We start from the raw sequence: 17,496 nt of genomic DNA, 5'->3' as shown, positions 1-17,496 counted from the left end.
GGTCTCTCTTCTTGGTGTTCTTGAACTGTTTCTTAGTTTTGGTTGGAATGAAGATTTTGACTTTGGGCCGAGCTTTGCAAAACATGTGTGGCAAGGACCAGGGTGTTTCCTCCCTCCTCCTATCCATCGTGGATTCATATTTTTATCAAAACCAATGTATGACCAGAAAAATGATCATGTGTTTGGAGATTGTGGCAATGTCAAATTGTTAAAAACATTTCTAAATACTTACTCTCAGCTTTTGTGTTTGCCCCTTTGAGGACTGGTGACAGATTGCAGATGGACTTAGCATCTGGGCTCTTCTTGCAGGGAGCCCAGTTCCAAGGTATCTGATGCCCTTCAAAGTCGAATTCTAGTTGGTGTGTGATCAAGCAGAGATGCTCTTTGCCTTAATATCTTCCAACAGTTTTAACTCACTTTCCTGTCCATTTAGAAGGTATTATGCTGACCTAGCAGATAAGAAGGTGCAGGGCAGCCACCAGGGCCAGTGCTGGCTGAAGAATGAGCAGGGCTCAGTGCAAAATGAAAATATGGGGCTTGTTATTCAGAAATTATTAAGAGTTCCAAGACAGCAATGGCAGAGAATTAAGTCAAGTTTGCAGGGCCCTTCTGATGGTAGGGCTCTGTTCAACTGCAAAGGTCACACGTCTGTGATGCTGTCTGACTGGATCCTCAAATTGCTCCTACTAAACTTAATACCTTAGCAAGACTCCATGTGCCTGCACTGACAGATGCTCTAGGAGGCATCCCTGTGAAGCTCATTCTGGTGTCCACTCAGGTCCATGTGGCCTCTGTTCAAAGATGCTGTTGCTGCTGACAGAGGTGTCCCTTGACATGTGTGCTTGACCTAAAAAAAAAAAAAAAACCATGAACAACAGTCCTTTTCACATTGCATTCGGTGAAGCCAGGTGCGTGTTAGAGACTATTGTTAATGTAATTCCAGCTTCTTAGCCCTTTAGAGGACATTTACTTAAAACTGGCTCCCAGCTTTCTCTGATTTCTGAATGCCAGGGCAACAAGGGGAAATAAAAATAATCACGTTGGCGAGTGCCAGAATTATTCTTAGGGAACAAACTGTGTTTTTTCCCTTTCTCTATAAACAGGGTTATGTGGACCAATCGAGTGTGATCAAAAGATGCCCTTGGTTCTTTTGGAAGGTTTGTTCTGGAAGGTGAGGACAAGAAGAAAAGGAAGGCCCTTTAGATAGACTGATGTGTACAATTCAGTATTAAATTGTTTTAATAACTGTAAGGCAGACATCCTCTTTCTGTCTTCTTAAACCTTTAATAAAGTCTGCAACACACATAAATGCTTTGTGTGATCATTTTTTCTTTTCTCTCACTCTCTCTGTTTTTTTCTTTTTTTTCTTTTTGGTAAATCAAATAAAGAGGTTATTCCATTTAGGGTCTGCGAGGTGCAAAATAGAAACAGCACCTGCAGGACAGGATGATATCAGCAAAATTTAGGGGATAAGAACTTAGGCTCTGGGACCAAAGTGCCCAGGCTTGGATCTTAACACCAACAGTTACCAGCTCTGTTAATCTTGGGAAGTTATTACCTTCTCTGGGCTTCAGTTTCCTCTGATAATTGTAATAGTCCCCACTAAGGTTGTTGTGAATATGACACAGGTTATCGTCTTTACAGCTCAGAGAACAGTGCCTGGTTCAGTCAGTGTGTTAGCTATTATTATCAATGCATAAGCTACATTAATTTAATGAGCACTCATTGAACATCACCCCCCTTTTAAAAAAAAACTCCTGAGATAATGTGTCCATGTTTGATCCCTGCCATTCATCCAGTCATCCCTCACCCTCCCTCCTTCATTTTATCATGACTCCTTCAGCTCTAGAAAAATCTCCTGTTTGGGTCTCCACAGCAAGGGTCCATTGCTTAACTTTACTTTCCTACACAGTTTTTCTTTAATATATCTTTACATTTTTCTTAGCTGTTTGGCATCCACCTCCCCCTTTCCCAGTAACTGCATGCTTGTTTAAGAGCTCTGACGGTATTCACCTGCTCTTGACGTCTTGTCCAGGGAGGCTGGCTCACCACCACACTCACGCTCACCCCTGCTGGAGAGAGGACATTATCAGTGGCCTGTTGTGCTAAACAGTAAAAAACCCATGTGGAGCCTGCCTCAGGGTCCAGAGGTTATTATCGATGCAGCAAGGAACACGCTTCCTCTCAATAAAGAATTTAAGAGCGGTTAACAGAATTGATGTTCAATTGTCCCAACATAGTTTTTGAATTCTGCTCCTGAACTATTCAAAAAGCTAAATAACTATAATGGTACCAGTGCTAATGACAAGAAGCTATTTATTGGGCACATACATGCCAGGCTTTGTTCTAAGTATTTGTATGTACTCACTCATTAATTATTACAGAAATCTTGTGAAATAGGCTTTTTTTTTCCTGTTTTTACAGATGACTGAACTGATCCTTGAAAATGGGTTCCATGTTTGTGAAATAAAAGCATTGATCTCTGTGGTCCCTTTCAACTTTGAGGGTAAGAATGATCTGTCCAGGGAAGGCAGTAATGTTCTACTATAAACCAGTGGTCCTCAAACTTTGGTTAGTATTACAATTGCCTGGATGGCTTGTTAAAAACCAGACTGCCTGGCCCTACCGCCAGAGTTTCTATTTCAGTGGGTCTGAGTCGTGTCTGAAAATCTGTAGTTCTTTTAAGTTCCCAGGTGATGCTGATGGTGCACTGGACTGTGCCCAATAACATGAGGTCATGATGTCATTCAGGACTGGGGGGGAATGATGGCAGAATTCTAGGGCTGTGGGGTCACCTCCCATAGGATCACCTCCCATATAAATAAGTAAGCTGCAATGCCAGTTATAAATACATATATATTTGTACATATATATATTTCTCTTTACCCCACTGGAATAAGAAAAACATCTTTTACTTCTTTTAAAATCTGGGGGAGTACATTGATTTGTGTCATGTCAATCTGCTTTTTTTAAATAATAGACTATTTTTCAGAGCAATTTTACGTTCACAGCAAAATTGAGTGGGAAGTACAGAGTTCCCATAAAACTGCTGCCCCAACGTGCACACTCTCCCCCATCATCAACGTCCCCCACCAGAATGGTGTGTTTGTAACTGTCGGCCTTGACGCGTCATTATCACCCACACTGCCCATAGTTTACATTAGGGTTCACTCCTGGTATTGTGCATTCTATAGGTTTTGACAAATGTGTAATGACATGTATCTAAAATCCTGCTTTTTTAAAAAAATTATTCTTAGCTATTACTAAGTAAAAAATTTTCACATTTTCCTTTGCTTTTATAGAATATGTTGTAATTTTGTTCAGAGGTAAAATAATATTCATTTTACTGAAAGAATCCATCTGTTCCTTGCCTCCCACCTCTACCCCCGCCCTCCCAACCACACACACATTCACATACTTTTTTTTTATTTTTGAAAGTTAAGGAAGGCATGATAAAAAGATCCTATTGGCTACTTTAAATTTTTTTCAAAGTTAGGAAATTCCCAGTAAAAGAAACTCTGCTTCAGATTTCAATGGCAAACCAGCCATGGGATTACGTGGATTAATATAAAAAGCTTTCTCAAAAAGAAAAAGAAAACCCACTCGTTTTCTTCTGAGTGACTGTGTCTGTGATTTCAATGACCCCAACAGGGCCAGTATGACACAGCCACCACACAAATGGATGGTAACAGCGGTACTGTAACACAGGGAAGACAGAGATTGCACGTCAGAGCGTGGTTCCGAAATGCTCATCTTTATGTTGAGTCCCTTTATTGTAGGTTGTAGGGCTGTCCTTTCAACAAAGTTTCCCTTCAGTATATTAGCAATATTTAAAGGGCCCTGTGTTATGGTGGAAGAACTATATAGGTTTTCGATTAAGTCAGGTTTGAGTTTGAATCTGAAACTCATATATTTTCTTACATATTTTTAATATGATTACAGAACCTGAATATTATGTCATGAATCAGTTGTATTATTATTTTTGTTACTTGTCACATCTAATTTGATCAATGATACTCTGCTATCTTTTCAATTTTCAAAAAGACAAAGGATAAAACAAAGTTTAGAAATAAGGAACTAGCAAAATAATGAGAAAGAATAACACATATGTTGCCCAAATAAAAAAGAAATTCTCTTTAAAAAAAATCATAGAAACCTTCCTCATGATCCAAAGATAAATATTACATGTTTGTTCTCTTTGGATAAAGAGTTTTACAAATTTAGTTTTATTTTAATTCTTTTTGATTCTGGCCTCACTTTACCTCACACTGGCTCTAAGTATCCAGGTCAATATGAGCACTGATGGGCATATCCTTTCTAAGAATATTTACCATGTCACTGATAAGGTGTGAGTGAAGAGGGGGAGAAATCCAAAATAGACAGAAGATGAAATGGTGTTCAAGATCTCCACTCTTAACCAAATCTGTGACAAATGGGAGGTTGTCCTTTGTACAAAATATCTTTGCTGTTGCCTATGAGATGTCAAACATCAATTCTTCTGAGATCACGAACATAAAATCAACCTGAATTAAAAAAAATTTTCTTAGGTGTAAACCAATTCAGCAGCCTGACTCACAGGATATGTCAGAATGTTGGGGTATATCCAGGGCTCAGGAAGCCTTGGGAGAGTTGTGGATTCTGGAGACAAAATGTTATAGTTGTGGTATTTAGCCATAGTTGGGATAGTCCTACCTATTCATGACATTAGAGGCCTGAATCACCTGCTTTGTCAGTGCCACAAAGGCCTTGGAATTTATATTTGTGGTTTGAGGCTTGAGAAGACCTGAAAACGGCTCCTACTTTTTTTCCCCAGCATGAAACCCAATTATACTTCAAGGGCTTTATACCAGGAAATATAATCAAAGTTGATTCAAATCATTACCACAGCTGTCGGCCCTGAAGTGAAAAAAAAAAAATCACACAAGGTATTATTACTTTTTTTAAAAAAGGAAAATAAAATGTAATGAATACTATTTACTCCCTAATTTCATGTCTTTGAAGAAAAATTTTATGGAAAGGTATGATTCTCATCAAATTAAAGTGGTTTTATCATGGATTTGATTAGTCAATTAAAAAAAAGAGGAAACAATATTCCACTTAACGCATATATGCTTATCATTTGTAAAACACAGTTCCATGTAGATGGCCAACAGGTAGTCAGTTAAGTCATTCATGGTGGTCAAATGTGGGTGATAACAGGGGACATCTATTGGACTCAAGGATGTGATTGACAAGGGAGCAGTGATGGTTCTAACACTGGGTGCTGGAAAAGCTCAAGGCCCACCAGTCCCCATGCAATTTACTCCACAAACATTTTTTGACACTCTCTGGGCCAGGCTTCCCACTTTACTGGGCATATAACACCATTGAGGTCAACCTCGACTCCCAAGGGGCTCACAGCCCAGTGGGTACAGTCAGAAATCAGCACTCTGAGCGAGGCTACCGTGGGAGCCTTGAGTAGGAGATTCTTAGGTCCTTCGGGTGGTGGCGAGAGGTTTTGCTTTTGTTTTTGCTTTTTAATAGAGAGGATACTGAGGCTTTAAGAACTCATATAATCAAGAAGTGACAAAGCTGCGATTTGGAGCCCTTGTCCTTTGCGCATGCTGTGTTAACTCCTCTGAGGGTGGGAAGGGCTTGCTGAGGCATTAGATGGAAGCAGTGGGACAGAGATAGCTTGGAAGATTTTTAAGAGATAAGATGGGGGAACTAATTGAATGCTGAGTGACTTAAGAATAAGTCTGGATGACTCTTGGGGTGGAAGTCTGGTTTGGGCAAGGAGGAGGATAGTGACAGCAGTTCCCAAGAAAGGGAAACAGTGGGTAAGAGAAAGAGCAGGGATGGTAGTGGTCTCAGTTTTAAATCTGCTGTGTTCCTACTGCTTATGAGTCTATATGATATTTAACGCTTACAGGAGAGGAGTTGTGAAGTGGCAAATGGGTTATGGAAGTCTTCGGCATATGGTTGGTGGTTAAAACTGTGTGAAGATGGCATTCCCAGGGAGAATGTGTAGGGTAAAGAAAAGTAGTTTGAGGCGAGGAACCTGAGAAACACAGGAAGAGGAATGGCAGACAAAAATGAGTTGGAGCAGAAATGATCCCCAAAGGAGACTGAGAACTAACAGTAAAGTGGTTGAGAAATCAGGGACATTGGTTTCAAGAATGGTGATGGTTGGTAAATACAGGCTCATAGTTGCCTGTTGTATGCCCAGCGCTGTTCTAGTCACCACACAATTAGCTTCTTTGATCCTCACAACGACTCCATGAGGTCAGTGCCATCATTATTCCCATTTGATGGCTCTAACTTGGCCAGGTCATGCATTAGAAGATAGGGAAGCTGGCAGTCTGCCTCCACAGCCCATGCATTATATTGCCTTATACCGAGGGTTTGGCCTGTTCACTTTCCAGAGAAGCTACAAAATGTGATGATTTCCTTATCTTACTTTTGGCTTTTTATACTTATTTTTCCTTTTCCAGGTTAACCTTGAAATTCTTTTAAACCCAGTTTCTCCTGTGTAAACTCCTGGGGGAATGATTTGCTAATGTGCCTTGGGGACTGCTCTGCTCTCATTATGCTCCTGGTATAAACTCAAAGAAAAGTGTTTCACATGGTATTTGGTTCTTAACAAATGCTTGTTGACTGAAAACATGAAGGGGCCTCACCTGGACACCTACCTGTGCTATGTTCAACACATTTCTTCAGTATCCATACCATACCATACGATACCATACCATCCTAGACCATACTGCGGTGGCCAGTCCCCAAGATGTGCTAAAGATCCTTGTCTCCTGGTATTCATGTTCTTCTATAATCCCCTACCCTAAGTGTGAGCTGGACTTAGTGTCTTGCTTTTAATGAATAAACTAAGGCAGAAGTGAGGTTGTATGACTCGGAGATTAGGCCATGAAAGGTAGTGTAGCATCATATATTTTTCTCTGAGGGAAGCCATGTTATGAGCTTGTCCTGTAGAGAGGTATACACAGCAAGGAAATGAAGCCTCCTGCTAACAGCCACATGATGAACTTGGATGTGGATCCTCCAGCCACAGTCAAGTTTTTAGAGATTGCAGCCCCAAATGGCACTTGATATAGGGGGCCGATGGTCTAGGTTTTCCAGGGATGTTCCTGGGTTTAGCACTGGTATTCTGTATCCAGGGAAACTCCTCTGTTATAGGCAAACTGGAATGGTTGGCCACCCTAGCTTCATTGCGACCTCCTGAGACCTCCCAAGCCAAAGCCATTGAACTAAGCTGCTCTCAGATTTCTGAATTTCCAGAAACTGTGTGAGACATTAAATATTTCTTAGAGTGATTTGGGGGTCATCTGTAACCAGTAATGGATAAGTAATACCCATACCATGTCATACTGCACCAAGAAACCACATTCTGTCCTGACCAGAAGGCTGCTGGAAAATGCAAAGGAAGAGGCTCTAATTTTCTATACCTCTGCTTAGGAGATTTCTCTAGATCCTACTCCCCTATATGAGAGAGAATATTTTGTTTTTCCTGGCACCTTGATTTTTATTTCAATTGCTATGGAGAAATGCTAACAGAATGCCTTCTCGCTGGAGTAGTAGGAATGCCCTACGTGAAAATTAATGGAATTACTGCCTGTGAACAACCCCAAACAACAAAGAAATGCTTAAATCAGGTAAAATATAAAATGCTGATGCTTCTTCTTCTACCTTTGACTCCTGCTTCACTGAGTCCAAGAGAGAACAGTCTGGAGTAAAGGTTTCAAGTTTGAGTTAGCTTTAGGTGTCAATAAGATGTTATATTTATGACATTTACAAGTATGTTTATAGCTGAGAAACAAAAAAAATTTCTCAGTTTTTGCTTAATAAGTAAATTTAGGATTCCACACTGTAGTAATAACTTTTACTTCTCAATACATGCTGGTGGGTTTTTTGTTTGTTTGTTTGTTTTTTGTGGGCTTTTTTTGTTTGTTTAGTTTTGTTTTCTGCTAGGTCTAAAATGTTATGGATTATACATTGTTTTATGTGGGTCTTGGGCTTCTGGTCTATAAAATGATTTGGTGATCCTAAACTTTAAAGTTTTGTCTAAATATTCTGAAGCCATAGCTTTAGCATTAGTGATACCTATGTATTGCGTTACTGTAAAGTACTAATAAATACCAAATATGATCAAACTCAGATCAAACACATTTTTATTTAATATAAAACAATATGGGCATCTACTTTTCTAATGCTTCAAAAGTAAACTCTCTTGTATGAAGTTTTATTCCACTGTGACACCTTGAGTCCTTAAAAATGGCTATGGTGCTCTCAGTGGCTGAGCTGTTGGAGAAAGAGCCTGGGGAGTAAAGAGCAAGCTGAGTCCTTCTGGTAGCTGAGGGAACTCAGGTGCTTGGAGAGTCTGGGGGTTGGGTTTCATGAAGGTACTTTGCACTGGATCTTGGGCAAAAGAGAGAAGGATCATGAGGGTACTTTGAATGGAAGATACCAAGTGGATAAGAGTAGAATATAGGCCTCCAAATGCTAACATTACAAATTAGAAAATAAACCAAGATAGGTAGAACAAGGCAATGAGTTTTATCTTATCTAGAATCAAATATTTAAGGTGATTAAATTCTTTATTTTTAAAGCTGTTAAATGAAAATGAGTGATATTTAACATAAGATGTAACAAAACAAGCATTATGCAGATAAAGAGTTAAATACTTTCTTGTCTATAAAGCTGGAAAACTTTCTGATAAAAAAAGTTCTTTCTCCTTCTGGTATTCTTTGTTCCCCACCCCTTCTCAAGCAAAGGAAGTTAGTTCTGGTCATCTACAAATGCTGCTGCATTTCTTCTGTCACTTATTTTAGTGAAAAACTCATTTTCTTAATTTTTCCCTATCGTTTTTATGCAGTGATTAGTAATTATCTGACTTATTTTGTTTTTATCTCTCAGAGCCTCTTGTTTTGGTTTTGGTTTTTTTCAGATCTCTCCAGATGGTTCTTCTGTTGTCTATGATTCTTTGCTCTTGTCTTAAAAAGTATTCACATCCTATTCCCTGAAACTTCCAGTTTCCGTGCACTTAATCACTCTCTGTGAAACCTGCCCATTTTAACCTCCCTCACCTCTGACCTGCAGCACCCAGATGATTCCTGTGAGACAAAGCACAGGCACTGACTTAGGAGTTACAGGAAGCACTGTTCTTTCTTTTTCCCCCTAGTTGAAAATGCTAAAATAGTGTAAAAACGCACTATGTTATCTCTTGATTATTGAGAGGGTGGTTCCCATGCTTTTAGATTTTCCTCCTCTTTGGTGACTTTCTAACCATTTACATCAATTGTCACCCCTGTGCCAAGTCTGGATAGAGACTAGACACACAGGTGAACTTGGTCCTACTCGTTGGTGTCTCCAATGAAAAATTTGGAATGGAGGGACATGAAAATTCTAGGCAACCTTTGACTGTGTCCTATGTTGGAGGAAATGTTATCCATTTTCCACAATGGGTGCTATTTTAAAATCACTATTTTGAAATGTAGTTTGATGGCCACATTTAGATCTGGATGTGTTTGATATTCTACAAGTCTTTAACACTTCAAAGAAAATCATGAGGCTGAACTGTTAAAAGGAAATGGTGATAAAATCATTTGTCACACTCCCCTGCTCAGTCTCCTCTACTCTGGGGAGAAATGACATCACATCTTAGACTGATACACGTAAAAGCACAGTCAGCAGGAAACTAACCCGCTCTTCCACACTTACTCATTCAATAACTATTCATGAGAGTCAGCTCTTGTCAAGTACTGTGTTAAAGGCTGAGGATGAGTGTGCTGGAGAGGTATGCAAGACATTACAAGGTCTTGGAGGGGAGATGTCCAACTCAGCATGGGGCATGGAGGGGAGTGTTGCTGTCAGAAAAGCCTTAGGGAATTATATTTTGCTCATTCTCGAAGGGTGAGTAGAAGCTAAGCAGGTAGGTGGTGTTGGCAGAGGTGAGGGGAAGGTAAAAAGAGATAGGAATGGAGACAGCCCGAGCAAAGTGTGATGGCACAAAGTTGAACACGGTATGAGAAACTACAGATATTTCAAGCTTTCTGAACTATGAAGCATGAGATTGAACGAGAGATGCGAACCAAGGATTTGAACTTGAAAGCCATTAGTAAGCACATGGTTGTTAAACTACATGAAACCTCAGAGGGAGGGGGGGGAGAGATGAAGAGATGAAACCACAGATGGAGAACAATGCAGTAAAAGCTCTGGCCCAGACAACACTGAATGTTTGTGCAGACAAACCAGGCAAAAGGAAGACTCATAAAGATATAAGGAAAATCAGAAAGCTGTGATGGCATACAGTCCAAGGGAGCAGAGCTTTGAAAAGCAGGTATAAAGACCAAGTTGTGTTCCACAGGTAAAGACTGGAAAATCGCCCTCGGATGTGGGAACTTAGAAACTGTGATCTTAGGAGGAACAATGAGAACAGTTTCAGTCCAGTAATGGAACAGATGTTAGCAAATGGGAGTGTGGGCTGTGCTTCTGAGAAATTTGGAGAAGGGGTAAAAAGTTTGAACGGTTTGCCAGGAGATAGAATGGGACCAAAAGAGATTTTTTAAAAAAGGTCTATGGAAGAGTCTTGTACGTGTTTAAAGAATATTGAAAGAGGAAGAAGCCAGGAACTAACCCAAGCCTTCAGTGCCTCTGCAATACTGCCTGACCCTCCAGTGCTTCACTCAGAGCAGATATACAGAAACCAGGGCCTTGATCAAGCAGAATCTAGTTGATCCAGTTTTGCCAACCACAGATAGTCACTAACAAAATATGTTGTCTCTCTGGTTAGCACGTTGCTTGGGGGTGAGTTGGGTAATTAAATGAATTAGTTGAAGAGGTGTGATCTAACTCCTTCATGTCTATAGAATGCTTCTGGGGTCTTAGGAAACAAAAAATTTGATGGAGATTTAGGAAGGAGGATGGGGAAAGGCATTAATTGAAAAACCACAAGCAATGTTTATCATGAATAAATGGATTAAAAAGACTGAATATCTTGTTTAAATAAAAGTTTTGGGATTTGGTAAATTAATCTTGTCCCTTATTAACATGGATAATTGAGGGCGACTTGCTTCTACTCTGTTCTCCCTTTTTTTAAAATAAAAGTTCAACCCTATGACTCCCTCTAGGAGTTTACTTTCTTTCCTTTCCTTTACATAAAAGAAAGGGAGTTTATCCTTTAAAAAAAAGTGATTCTAGACACATCTAGATGTCAAGCCCAAGCCTCTAAATGCAAAGGACATTGGGTAATGCATGGCCCACATTTAGACAGAGCCTCAACAGGACTCAGAGGAAAAGATGAGGCCATTTTCTTCTTTGTGAACAAGTCTAGTAATATTCATCACTTTTTGTTATGCTGTCTAGGCAGGCCTGTAGGCTTTTAAGGATATTCTTCCTGTGATATTCTTATGCAGAAATATCACACTTTACTGGTGATCAATGTATTCCTGAAACTTGGTAAATAAAATCTTCTTCAAAGGAAGGAAAAGAGCTATTTGAAGAAATCCTATGGCAAATCTTTTCTTAAACATAAAGGGTATTTTTAAACGGATCTATTGAGGAGGCAGGCATTTTTGTGAATCAGGCTTTGTCTATGGGGGGTGGAAAGACATCTACAGTAGACAAAGTCCTACCATATACAAAAATCAGAGAACTTTAATCAGAAATCACCTCTGAGTTTACTTCGATGAGTCAAGCTCTGATTAGCTGCAATAGGTCCTGAAGATCAGGGCGGGGACCTTCCTCATTCAAGTGTAATTCCACTGAGCCACTGGAGGATGAAGAATGCAGGATGTCCCTTGGGATGTCTGTAAGGTGAACTGAACTGGGGCAAATGTAGCCTGGAGCACAGATGAGCCTCAGCCTGGATGTAGACGGTAAATAGCGGTAACACACGGAACCATCTGAAGCACAATCTTGGAACAACTCTTGTGTCAAGGTTCAAGGTGATCCTGTAACACTAAGGAGAGACAGGTTCTGCAAACATCAGGTATACCTGAAAGGAGAACTGATATAGTTCTTTGATTTTATTACCTCTAAATGTCCCTTTGATGTGTGCATTAGTGAAGTGGGTTATCATATACTTTAACAGCTTTATTGCTAAATTTTATGAGCACAATTATATTTCATTTGTCTGTGTTATCACCTCTGTACCAGCTCTTTTTCTTTCTTTCTTTCTTTCTTTCTTTCTTTCTTTCTTTCTTTCTTTCTTTCTTTCTTTCTTTCTTTCTTTCTTTCTTTCTTTCTTTTTTTTCTTTTCAGCTTTTTTAGCTGCCCTTCCTTTGCTAATCCTTCTCATTAGTGTTAATACCACCTTCTGTCAGCACCCTCTCCTTTGGACATGATTTATCTTACCTTTCCCTCTTGCAATGAAATATAAGACACTTTGAGAGCAATACCACACATCTTACTCATATGTTCAGAAGCAGACATTTAGTGATAACCTGTTCTAGGCACTCACCTTGATTTTCCTGTTTTTAAAGAATAACACTATTTTGCCATGTCTTACCATGAATGAAGACGTTCACATTTACTCATCTGTTTACTTTTCACAACTACCCCAAGAGGAAGTACTGTGCATTTTGTTTTACAGAGTAGAAAACTCATGCTCTAGGAGGCCATACGAGTCTGTTGAGGGGGAACCAAGAACCAGTATGTTAAATGAATATTCCCTTAGGGAGCCATATAGGCTATTCCCTCAAGTAGACTTAATGAATTTCCATAGTTAGTTTGCAGTAAGTAGGAGGAGGTGGGTTGGAAAGCGAGTGACTTAAGGAAGAAGAAAAAAATCAGTGGCAACAGCAGTTGTGGCCACATCAACCAGCTCCCCAGGCAAGTACCTGGTAACTGCAAGACACTGCAGAACCCAGCCCCCAGCGGCTTCCCAGCTTTTATCCAAAGCTCTTTTTAAAGAGTCTAAGATTGTGCAGTATGAATATAGCTTTTGGCAGATTTAGGGCTCTTGACTGACTGAATTATGAGGCTTGCACATGTGCACAAACCTGCACATATTCCAGCACATGTTCATTATGTGTAACTCAAGTTAGTGAGAATAAAAATTAAAGATGATTTTGGTTAATTTGGGTCCATTTTAAAATTGACTAATGATTATCTTACATGTACCTAATCCTCTTCTTCCGAACAACTTACTTAAAAATATATCACTGTTCCAGTGGAATATATCTAGGGAAATAATCCAGGGAAAATATTGGTCAAATCATGCATATCATGCATGAATTAATGTTGAATGCAACCAGGATACGAAGAGCAGAGTAAAAGGAAATCTAAGATGTATTTCCCTGCCTGTGGAGAATTCCATTGGAGAAGGGTGGGAGGTGTCTGTGCAATTAATGAAACAAAGTCTCCAGAAATTATTATCTCCTTAAATTCCTTCACCTTTTAACTGTTGATTTGGGCCTCAGTCAAGTTGGTTATGAAATACCTCACCTAGGAGTAAATAGCACATGGCAGCTGAGTGTGCAATAGTCAACACTGTTGCATATTTGAGATGTGCTGAGGGGCATGGGAGCTCCAGTGACTACATCTCCAGGTGTGACATCTCTTCCACTATAATTCTAGTGCCGATCTGGAACATAGTTTCAGTTCAGGCAAAACAGCGAGTTTCATGTCTGGGCACCTCCTTTGGGAAACACCATTCTCGCGGCTGCTGTTTTTGTTCAGGACCCATTGTCAACCACGGTGTTCCAGGCAGGATGCTGATGCTTTTATCTCCCTACCTTATCAAAGCTGCAATGAGAGTGCCAATGAATTTGTGAAATCACAAAGTACCCTGCAAGGGTGAGGGATTCTGAAAACAAGCAATCAGGGAATAAATACATCAAGACAAAATTAATAGCTTCGCCTTAAAGCATCACAACAGTAGCAGCCAATATAGAGAAATTTCATTGAAATGAAAGATTTCAGGCTTTTATTGTCATTCTTTTTCTTGACTTCAGAAGAGGAAAATCTGTATTGAGCTTCTAGTGTTTAGAAGTCTGTAAGTGTATAGGAGTCATCATTGTTTAACCTGAACACAAGAACTCTGTTACGTTTGCCATAGGACTAGATCAGATGTGCTCAAAGACTTTCAGGAACTCACAGGAAAGAATGAAATACCACTACACATCCTTCTGTATACGGAGCAACTGGGATTCTCAGCATTACCAGTGGGAAAATAAAATGGTGTACCACTTTGTAAAACTGAAAGTTTCTAATAAAGAGACATGTACCCTATGACTAGTCCATTCCACTTTCTGCTCATTGGCCAAGCCCAAGTCAATGGGGTAAGACTGTATAATAGGCTCCTTGGGAGGAGCAGAAAGTAGTCTGAATATAATCTACTTTGGTGATCTTAGTGAGGTTACTTCTCTAAATTTCAACCTCCTCAAACTGTGAAACAAGCCCAATGATCCCTGCCACTAACAGTAGTTCTCAGAAAACAGATGTAAATTAAATGCTCTGAACAAATCTAGCTCTTTTTTCCCTTCCTCTGTGATGTCTACAGATGTGCACCAATTTACATTACTGTGAATTTCAGAGAGTTTAGAAATTATAGGATTAAATTAATCTTCATAAGTCATAATTTCTTAACAACTACTTGTTGGCCACGTCTTACTATGTGTCCTGAGGGTCATTAATCTGAAAGGAATATAGACACTGTCATTTTTCTTTAAAATTTTACTAACCTATGGAGGAAACTAATATTAACACTTTGAATGCAAAGTATAATAATGTTTCTATTATGCTTCATATATGGGAATATGGGAGCAAAAATAGTATTATCAGTCCCATTCTATAGTTAAATAAATTAGTACAATCATTTTTTAAACTTCATTTAATTCATTAGCAAATTTTAAGGCTTTTTCTGATTATTAAGTAAGCAGTAGTATACAGAAATTATAGAAAACTGAAAAGATAGAAGAGGATTTAGACAGAAAATAATCATTCATAATCTCATTCCAAGAATATCCATAGTTAACATTTTGTTATACTTCCAAAGTCTTTTTTTCTTTGTGTGTGTGTTGTGTGTGTTTCTAACATTGCACAACTGGAATCATAATGCATAGTTTTTTTTTATACTTGATTTCTTAATAGCATGTTTTAGTTTCCTGACCATTAAAACATCATTTTCAAGAATATTTAATATCTTTCTATCATATATTGTATCATACATATGAAGCTTTTATCATTGGATATTTCATAAATTACTCAGCCTTCCTCTCTTGATGATTATTAATGTTGTTCTGTTGTTTCTTGTTCTGTTTTGTTTTGCAGTCAGTGCAACCCTGGATTAAACATCTTTACATATATATTCTTGTTTGAGTTTGGAATTACATATTAAGTCCAGGATTCTACAAGAATAATTAGGTCAAAGAATGTTTTTTCTTAAAGTACTTGATGCATATTACTATTTTTGTTTTCCAGAAATTTTTGATAAACACTTTAACAACCATTTTTAATTTTTTACCATATGCATAATACTTGTGGGGTTAGGTTTGGAGTAGGTAAGGATGACAAGTTGGGTTGGAAGATGAGATGTAAATATTAAAAAGACTTAAAAGAAAGTAAGACTATAAACAAATCACAAGGAGCATTGTGGAAAGAACTGACTGGGGGTTAAATCTAAGAGCAGCCAAGGTCAAGTCACTAAATGGGAACTGTAGCATTTTAAAATCCTAACTCAAAGGAGTGATGCAAGGTTTTGTGTCCTAACTGGCTTGGAGGGCAGGGAACTGAGGTCAGCGGGATTGGGCATGGGTGGGTCTCCTCCAAGGTCACAGAGCTAGTTAGTGGCCGAATGAATCTGGTCTTCTGATCCCAGGGTCAGTGCACTTTGCATCACAACACACCACCTCTCAAGACAAGGTATACACACGCACGTTAAAGCATCAGATTACCACACCAGGCATGGTGAAATTAAGTGATGAAATGCATAACATAGACACGTGCCTCCTGAGTTAGTGGTTCTCTACCCAGGGACTCTGAGTTGGGTCAGGTACATTTCAAAACAGGTACTGAAAATGTGCTCTGTCTTTGTCCCTGTGACCTCCCGTGTATTGACTCATGGTTTTCTGCTAAACTTACCTGTGATTCAAATCTTCCATCTGGGGATTCTAGCAGACTTTTATATTGTCACAGCTGCGGTTTTCTTCCCCTGTCCGTCAACAAGTGTTTTGCATGGGCTCCTCACGTTTAGTGGAAGGCTTGGCATTTATTAATTTTAAAGACTGATTGAGCCTTACTTACACCAGCACTATTCTAGCTCTTGGAGGTCAAGCTATGCACAAGGAAGGCACCACTGCTTCACACTTGGGCGAAGGAAGACAGGCAAAAACTGAGACAGTCCATGGACACAGTAACTTCCGAGAGTAATGCGTATTTTAAGGAAAGTGAAATAGGGCGATGTGATGGTGGTGAGGCATGGGCTTTCTTTAGGTTCACGGACAGGAAAGGCTGTTTGAGACGATGTTTTTTAGTTAAGACTAGACAGCAAGGGGGAACCAACCTTGTGGAGACTCAGGGAGAGTATTCTGTACAGAAGGGACGCCAATGCAAAGGTTCCAAATAGGTGATAAGCTTGACACGTTGAAGAAGCAAGAAGGCATGTGTGGCTATAAGGTAGTGAGTGAGGGCGAGAAAGAGAAAAGGTGATCTTAGAAACACAGACGGGCCGGGTCCTGTGGGGTCTGGAAACCTGCCTGTCACTCATGGTTCCGAGCGCCTCTACATCCCCACCTCTGATTAGTCACCTTATGTCCCAGCCCCATCCCCTCCCTTTTCTGATTGGAACTCCCCTTTTTAGGCCTTTATCTTATCTCTCTAAGATACAAGTGGTCTTCTCACACTTTGCCTTAACTTCAGATTTTTCTTACCTTCATTCACTCCCACACAAACGTAGGAGGGATCTTTCTAAATGCAGTCTGACTGGGCCACTCTAGCTTTCAAGTAACAGGCGGAAAAGCCCTCTCCAAGCAAATAACCCCCTCCCTATCTGGCCCCGCCTCCTTTCTTACCACGCCCCTCACCTCTCTTCATGTCCCTTCCATTTCATCCCCTCTTCTCGGGTCCAGTGGTTCTCGACCCATCCGCAGTTATCCCCCGCAAACCAGCCGTGCTTGTTCTCGCCCTTGTAGCAGCGTCTGCCTGTGCCAAGCACACGCGATCTGGCTTTCCTCCTTTCTCCTCCCTTTCAGAGCCCCTGCTGCCGCGAGGGATGGAGCTAGCCATCCTCCCTGGTGCCTTGGCAGTTTGCACTTGAAATCACTGTACCTGCTACTGCACATGTGTCTACGTGTCTGTCTCTCTCACTAGCACAGGAGTTCCCTGGCAATAGGGTCTAAGTTTGATTTGCATCTCTGTTCCTGGAATTAGGATGAGGGCAGTGCTAGAAACAGAGGAGGCTCTCTGTGAATGTGGGAGGATGGTGCACTGCCTGTGGGGGTCCTGACTGGTGATGCATTTGGGCAGGAGGGGCCTTGAGGTACTTTCTGGGTCCTCCTCTGGTGT

At 40.0% G+C, this 17,496-nt stretch overlaps 2 long non-coding RNA genes across 2 annotated transcripts in view; one reads left to right on the top strand and one right to left on the bottom strand.

Moving 5' to 3' along the window:
- Nucleotides 1–17,496, top strand: part of LOC140699281 (uncharacterized) — a 149,075-nt gene that overhangs the window by 41,315 nt on the left and 90,264 nt on the right. Inside the window, exon 2 of the long non-coding RNA XR_012077330.1 lies at nt 2,425–2,506. This is a non-coding gene — a long non-coding RNA (uncharacterized lncRNA). The remainder of the gene's footprint in view (nt 1–2,424; nt 2,507–17,496) is intronic.
- Nucleotides 655–17,134, bottom strand: LOC140699280 (uncharacterized). Its single transcript, XR_012077329.1, has 3 exons — nt 17,016–17,134; nt 2,014–2,069; nt 655–847 (listed from the first exon to the last, which is right to left on the bottom strand). It is a non-coding gene; the product is annotated as an uncharacterized lncRNA (long non-coding RNA).

The sequence above is a fragment of the Vicugna pacos genome, chromosome 11 (assembly GCF_048564905.1).
Source record: "Vicugna pacos chromosome 11, VicPac4, whole genome shotgun sequence".
Taxonomy (NCBI): Eukaryota; Metazoa; Chordata; class Mammalia; order Artiodactyla; family Camelidae; genus Vicugna; species Vicugna pacos.
The sequence above is the reverse complement of the archived record's forward strand: the minus strand, read 5'-3'. Positions and strand labels throughout refer to the sequence as shown.